The sequence below is a fragment of the Dipodomys ordii genome, unplaced genomic scaffold (assembly GCF_000151885.1).
Source record: "Dipodomys ordii isolate 6190 unplaced genomic scaffold, Dord_2.0 Scaffold266, whole genome shotgun sequence".
In the NCBI taxonomy this organism is placed as follows: domain Eukaryota; kingdom Metazoa; phylum Chordata; class Mammalia; order Rodentia; family Heteromyidae; genus Dipodomys; species Dipodomys ordii.
Genome location: NW_012267482.1, coordinates 264496 through 272048, shown reverse-complemented (window position 1 = coordinate 272048; position 7553 = coordinate 264496).

Here is a 7553-nt window from a genome sequence, read left to right as displayed (position 1 = left end):
CGGGCCCGGCACTTGCTAGTCCTGGCGCCGCCGCACCTGCTGCCCGCAGCTCCCCAGCCGGCCAGGCGGAGACCCTGGGAGGTAGGGAAGGAGGGGCAGGGGGGGTACAGAGGGAGAGGGAGTGCATCTTGGGGTGCAACTTGGGGGATTCAGCTTTCGGGGTTCAGCTTTGGGGGTTCAGCTTTGGGGGTGCATCTTGGGGTGCAGCTTTGGGGTGCATCTTTGGGGTGCATCTTGGGGGTGCATCTTGGGGGTGCAGGTGCATCTTGGGGGGCTCAGCTTTGGGGGCTCAGCTTTGGGGGTACATCTTGGGGGGTGCATCTTGGGGTGCGGCTTTGAAGCTGGGGCAAAGGCCAGTAGGGATCAAGCCAGTGGTGCCAAGGCCGTGTCTGAAGTGACGTGCGTTGACCTGAGTCTCTGCCACTCTGAGGTCTTACGTGCTTACCTTTACTTTTCAGGGGGACGAGGGTGGAGCTGGGACCGGGACTTGAACTCAGGGCCTGCGGCGCCGTCCCTGAGCTCTGGCCCTCCACCACGTGAGCCACGGCTCCGTGTCTGGCTTTCTGCTGGTTCATTGGAGGTAAGGGTCTCACCGACGTTCCTGCCGGGGCTGGCTTTGAACCGTGGTCCTCAGATCTCAGCCTCCTGAGGGCTGGGCCTGGCGGCCTTGTGTGAATGTATGAGCCTAAAGGTGTCTTTGTGTGTAGATGGCAGGAGCAGGAGCAGGGGGTGGGGGGAAAGGAAAGTTCTGGACCCCGACCTCCGACGGGAGCCCAGGTCGCTGATCTCACCTTTAGCTTCTTCATTGGAGAAACGAATGCTACCAGAGTTTCCCAGAGGGTCCTGGTGCTGTTTGCATGAGATAGTATCTGGAACCATGTACCTTTGGCTCTTGCTGGTCACACCTGCTTGCTTGCTTGCTTCTTGTGGCAGTGTTGGGGCTTGAAACCGAGGCCTGGGTGCCATCGCTTAGCTTTGGTGCTCAAGGCTGCTGATCTGCCACTTGGCTTTTTGGTGGTTTATTAGAGATACAAATCTCAGAACTCTCCTGCCTGGGCTGGCTTATAACTACAATCCTCCGGTCTCAGCCTCCGGAGGAGTTAGGATGACAGGTGCCAGTCTCTAGCCCCTGACTGCTGCTTTCTTCATCTGTCTTCTCTTTTCATTTTTTATTGGTCCTGGGGCCTGCGCTCTGGGCCTGGGCACCGTCCCTCAGCTCTTCAGCTCAAGGCTGGCGCTCTACCCCTTGACAGCGCCACTTCTGTCTTTTTTCTGTGTCTGTGGTGCTGAGGAATCGAACCCGGGGCTTCATGCATGCCAGGCAAACGCTCTACCACTGAGCCACCTGCCCAGGCCAATATATGTCACTCATTGACATAGCATGAAGCGTCTGGTCCCATGGAGGACCTGCTTTCCCTCTCTGTCTCCATTGCTGTCTGATTTTGTGAGACCTGCTGTCACCACAGGGAGTCAGAGTTCCGAATGGAGTGTTGGGAGTGGGGTCCCTAAGAGGGCTTTGATGAAACGATTTATTCCATTGCCCACCCCCGTTTTTTCTTGCTTTATAGATGGCTACCTATGGTCTCTCAATTTCCTTCCTTATGCATTTAGCGCCTGTGTGCTCATGCATTTATGTGTTTATGAGTCTGTATAGGTGTGTGTTCATTGCATGCTTATGTCTGTATTTATGTATTTGTTGGGTAGTACTGGTTTTGAATTCAGGGCTTTGTGCCTGCCAGGAGCCATCTTTCTACCACTTGAACCCTGTTTCTAGTTCATTTTGTTTTTTTGCTGGTCCTAGGACTTGAACTCAGGGCCTGCGCACTGTCTCTGAGCTTTTTTCACTCATGGCTGGCACTTTACCACTTGAGCCACAGCACCGCTTCTGGTGGTACATTGGAGATAAGGGTCTTATGGCACCAGGCGCCGGTGGCTCCCACCTGTCATCCCAGCTACTCAGGAGGCTGAGATCTGAGGATCACAGTTCAAAGCCAGCCCGGGCAGGAAAGCCTATGAGACTCTTCAATAAACCACCAGAAAACTGGAAGTGGTGTTGTGGCTCAAATGGTAGAGCACCCACCCTGAGCTGAAGAGCTGAGGGACAGCACCCAGGCCCAGAGTTCAAGCCCCACGGCCAACAAAATAAATAACTAAATAAATAAAAAGTCTCATGGACTTTGCTGCCCGGGCTGGCTTTGAACCGAGATCCTCAGATCTCAGCCTCCTGAGTAGCTGGGATGACAGGCATGTGCACCGGCACTCAGCTAGAAAATACTATTTTTTACTATTTAAAAAAAAAAAACCCACGAAGATGCATTTGCACAGAACACTCCATTATAAGATTAGAGAAAGAAGCAGGTGAGCCACACATGAGGTCTACTTGTCTCTGCCCTCTTTGGCCGCCATTGTACTCACTTTCCTGTCTCCTGGTCTCCAGTTATTAACGATGGGGCTTCTCCCACTCGCTGGTGGATCATAAACAGGAAGGGAATGCAGGTGCACTAGAAAATCTGATCCACAAACAAAGATTCCCCTGGGCCCGGATGTGGTGACAGGTGAAGGATGTACAAGATATTCCAACAGTGCCTAAGATAAACCCTTCACAAGATGAACTTTGGCCCTTGAGCTAGAACTTTCTCTGTGTGTGTGGGGCGGGGGGGTGGCTGTCCCTACATCTGAGAGTTCAGGGTTTACCAGGGATGCTGGGGACACAGGTTTGTCGGCTTTTATTGAAACCTCGACCAAAGCTATTTTGGAAGCCAGGCGCTGGTGGCTCACGCCTGTCATCCCAGCGGCTCAGGAGGCTGAGATCTGAGGATCGCAGTTCAAAGCCAGCCCGAGCAGGAACGTCGGTGAGACTCTGATCTCCAGAGAACCAGCAGGAATCCAGAGCACCAGCCTAAAGCAAAAACAGAAACCAAACACCAAACAACAGCAGCAGCTCAGGGACAGCACCCAGGCCCTGCGTTCAAGCCCCACAACTGAAAAAGCAAACCACTCCCTGTCCACATTTTTCCTCTGGTTTTGGGCTTGGGGCCTCTCTACGCATCACAGGTTTGCTCACGTGAGCTCCTACCCAGCCTGCCGGACAGCAGACACCGGGAAATAACGCTAATGGCTGGTCCAGGACACTGCTGATTAACCAGAGATGCTGACTACCTTGCTCAGGGTTCATGCAGGACCAGGGGCCCCGCCTGGTCAGAGACCTGCTAACCCCTTCACCATGCCAGCAGCATGAGTCTTCACCACACATAGCTTCCGGAGCTCTCTGTCAGGAAACCATGTGAGGAGCACATGACCCACTGCAGGTAGAGCACAGCTGCGGCCAGGTACACGCTTGTTCTTCAGTTTTTGTTTCTGTTTCTCTCTTTTGATGCCCGTCCTGGGGCTTGAGCTCAGGGCCTGGGCCCTGGGCTTTTGCTGCTCCAGGCTGGCTCGCAACCACTTGAGCCACAGCTTCACATATGGCTTTTTTTTTTTTTTGCTGGTTCACTGGAGATAAGAGTCTCAGGAGACTTTCCTGCCTGGGCTGGCCTTGAACCTCGATCCTTGGATCTCAGCCTCCTGAGGAGTGGCTGGGATTCCAGGCTGATGGCTGGCCCCGCGTCCTGCTTCTACACTCAGGACAGAAGCCGGCTCCCAGCCCCAGCGTAGGAGGGGAGGGGTTCACCCGGGCCAGACCCCAGGCCTTGCCAGCTCCTGCGGTGCCCAGGGCTGCCATCTCCACCCTCTTCACCTTCTTCTTCATGCCAGGCTCTTGCCACTGTTTACCCAGGATCACGTTCTACCCCGAACTCTGACACACCCAGCGTCAGGACAGGGAGGTAAAAGGCCACTTGGCCAACTTCCTGGATTGTGAAATCTGCTCATCTGTCGCATTGGGGCTCCTTGATCAGACAGACAGACAGACAGACACAGACAAAAACCGAGACAGAGGCCCTGAGAATTAGAGACAGAGACCGAGAGGGAAAGAGAGAGAGGAAGAGGAAAAGATGGAAATGACAGAGACAAAGAGGAGAGAGAGAAGGAAATATGGAAACAGAGAAAGGGAGAGGGAGAAAGCCTGGGGAAGGCAAGAGAGACAGACAGACACACACACACACACACACACACACTCACGCACAGACCCTCCAGTCTTTCCCACACTGTCTTCCTCTTGGCTTAAGTGTTTCTCTCGGCCAGAGAACAGTGTGCAAAACGCAGTCTGAGGGCTGGGCAGGTGGCTCAGTGGTAGAGCGCTCGCCTCGCATGCATGAGGCCCTGGGTTCAATTCCCCAGCACCACAGACACAGAAAAAGCCGGAAGTACCGCTGTGGCTCAAGTGGTAGAGCGCCAGCCTTGAGCTGAAGAGCTGAGGGACAGCGCCCAGGCCCAGAGTTCAAGCCCCACAACCGACCAAAAACAACAACAACAAAAAAAGAAATAGCATTTCTGGCTTTTTTGAGGTATAAGATTTGAGGATCCCAGTTCAAAGCCAGCCCAGATAGAAAAGTCCATGAGACTCTTATCTCCAATAAACCAGCAAAAAAGCTAAAAGTGGAGCTGTGGCTCAAGTGGTAGAGGACCAGCCTTGAGCAAAAAGAGCTCAGGGACAGTGCCCAGGCCCTGACACACACACACACACACACTAGTTTTAATGAAAATCAACCGTTGTGTATGATCTAACGATGCTGAGGAAATAAACTATGTTCTTCTGGTCCTCACTTTACACACCGGTGCTGCTTGTGGGCTGTGTGTGTCACTGACTTAGATGCTACCGTGAGGTAGCCGGTTACAGACGAGGTTTACCTGGTCGCCACCGTGTTGACCACCTGTAGCTCAGGAATCCTCACAGGGAAGCCCAAGGAAGAATCAGTAATTGCCAAAGAGGGGTTGGAGCAGGCCAAAGTTCAAGTCCCCGCCCCACAGGGCCCTGGTGGCCCCCGCCTCTAATCCCAGCTACTCGGAAGGTGGAGAGCTGAGGATCAAGGTTCAAATTAACCCCAGGAGGGAAAGTTCCTGAGACTCTGATCTCCAGTGAGCTGCCCAAAAGCCGGAAATGGAGGGTAAAGATCAAAACATTTATCTTCTCTCCCGGCCTGATCTGAACAGGAGGAAAAGAGTACTGTGTGTTTTGCTGCTTTTCCACTCTGGCACCCGCTAAACCCTACACTCACGTGTGGTTTTTCTGGATTCTGGAAAAAAGACTGCAATTTCCTGTGTGCATTCGTTCATTCATTCTCTCCTCTCAATCAGATCTGTTCTATTTAATTATTATTATTATTATTTGCCAGTCCTGGGGCTTGAACGCAGGGCCTGGGCGCTGTCCCTGAGCTCTTTTGCTCAAGGCGAGTGCTCTCCCTCCCGCTTGGAGCCACAGAGTTCGAGTTTCTCTACTAGTTGAAATGGCAGAGCTCTGCCCCCTTGCTGGGGAATGACCCTTCGGGCCCAGCGTGACCCCCTGGGGGTGGGGGAGGGGGTACCCAGCCACAGTAGCTAAAACTGCAGGTGCTGCTGGGCAGGGGGTGACCCCCCCCCGCCCGGTGGAGGCTGGCGGAGCAGATAGAATCGCTGTGGTGGAACAAGCCCAGATGCCATTCCTCCATCAGTCAAGCAGAGCCTTGATCTCAGGCCCGGAGTTCTTTTTGCCCCAGGCCAGTGCTTTACCATTTTTGGGCACAGCGCCACCTCCCATTTTCTGGTGGTTCACTGGAGATCAGAGTCTCACAGGGACTTTCCAGCCCGGGCTGGCTTTGAACCGTGATCCTCAGATCTCAGCCTCCTGTCTGCCTGGCCAGACAAGCAACGTTTCACAAGTAAACACAGTCCAGGAGAAAGAATACATCTACGGACATGGATGCTTTGTGGTGGGAAGAGTCTCTCCTGGAAGCACATGGTGAGTGTGTCCCCTGCATGGAAATGTCACGACAAGAGTTGTGCACTGGTTGTACATAGAATTTTAAAACAAATGTAGCCAGGCACCCGTGGCTCACGCCTATCATCCCAGCTCCTCAGGGGGCTGAGATCCGAGGATCGCGGTTCAAAGTCAGCCTGGAAAGTCCATGAGACTCTGATCTCCAATGAACCACCAGAAAACCAGAAGTGGAGCTGTGGCTCAAGTGGTAGAGCGCCAGCCAGGACTGAAAAAGCTAAGGGAGGGGCTGGGAAGGTGGCTCAGTGGTAGAGCGCTCGCCTTGCATGCACGAGGCCCTGGGTTCGATTCCTCAGCACCCCATACGCAAAAAAAGCCAGAAGTGGCGCTGTGGCTCAAGTAGTAGAGCGCTTGCTTGGGCTGAAGAGCTGAGGGACAGCGCCCAGGCCCAGAGTTCAGGCCCCAGGACTGACAAAAATAAAAAATAAAAAGCTAAGGGACAACATTAGGCTCCCAGTTCAAGCCTCACAGTTGACAAAATGAATGAATGAATGCATGAAAATAAAACTCAGGTAGCCAGGCCCTGGTGGCTCCTCGCTACTCAGGAGGCTGAGATTTGAGGATCAACCCAAAGCCAACTTGGGTAAGAAAGTTGGTGATACTCTGATCTCCAATGAGTGATCAAAAAAACAAAAAACGGACGTAGAGCTGTGGCTCACGTGGTAGAGCACCGGCTTTAAGGGAAGAAGTTCAGAGACAGCACCCAGGCCCTGAGTTCAAACCCCAGGACTGGCACACACACACACACACACACACACACACACACACACACACACCACACACACAATTCGGGACTTACTAGAGCCCTCCTGCCTCTGGGTAAAGCTGAATGGCTGCAAAGCGCTTTTGTTGTTGGTTTGCTTGGTACAAATACCTTGAGAGCAAGTTCGTTCACCGGGTGGATTTATCACTGGGCGCCTTCTTGCTCTGTGGCTCACCTGGCTTCAACGTCATTGGGCCTCCAGGCGTAAGTCCCGCCTGGCCACCCCGCCGAGGACAAATAAAAGCCATGCCGAGACTTTGGCCGGGCAGCTCTCCCAGAAGGCCAGGAGCCTGAAGGTGGGTGTTCCCAAGTCCAGGGACGGAGGGACTGAGGGACGGAGCCTGGGTTTGAGTCACCGAGGGTAGGGAGTGGTTGGTTGTATCAGAGGAAAGTTCACAGGGAGGTACTGCTTACACAGGTCTTCCCAGGATTCTCCTATTAGTGGCGGGGTGGCCTGACTCCTGGGCACAGTTCACAAAGCTGAGCTGCCTCCCTCCCTCCTTCCTTCCCTTCCTCCTTCCCTCCTTCCCTTCCTCCTTCCCTCCTTCCTTCCCTCCCTCCTTCCTTCCTTCCTTCCTTCCCTCCTTTCCTCCCTCCTTCCTTCCTTCCTTCCTTCCCTCCCTCCCTCCCTCCTTCCTTCCTTCCTTCCTTCCCTCCTTCCCTTCCTCCTTCCCTCCTTCCTTCCTTCCTTCCCTCCTTCCCTTCCTCCTTCCCTCCTTCCTTCCTTCCTTCCCTCCCTCCTTCCTTCCCTCCCTCCTTCCCTCCCTCCTTCCTTCCTTCCTTCCCTCTCTCCCTTCCTTCCTTCCCTCCTTTCCTCCCTCCTTCCTTCCTTCCCTCCCTCCCTCCCTTCCTTCCTTCCCTCCTTCCCTCCCTCCCTTC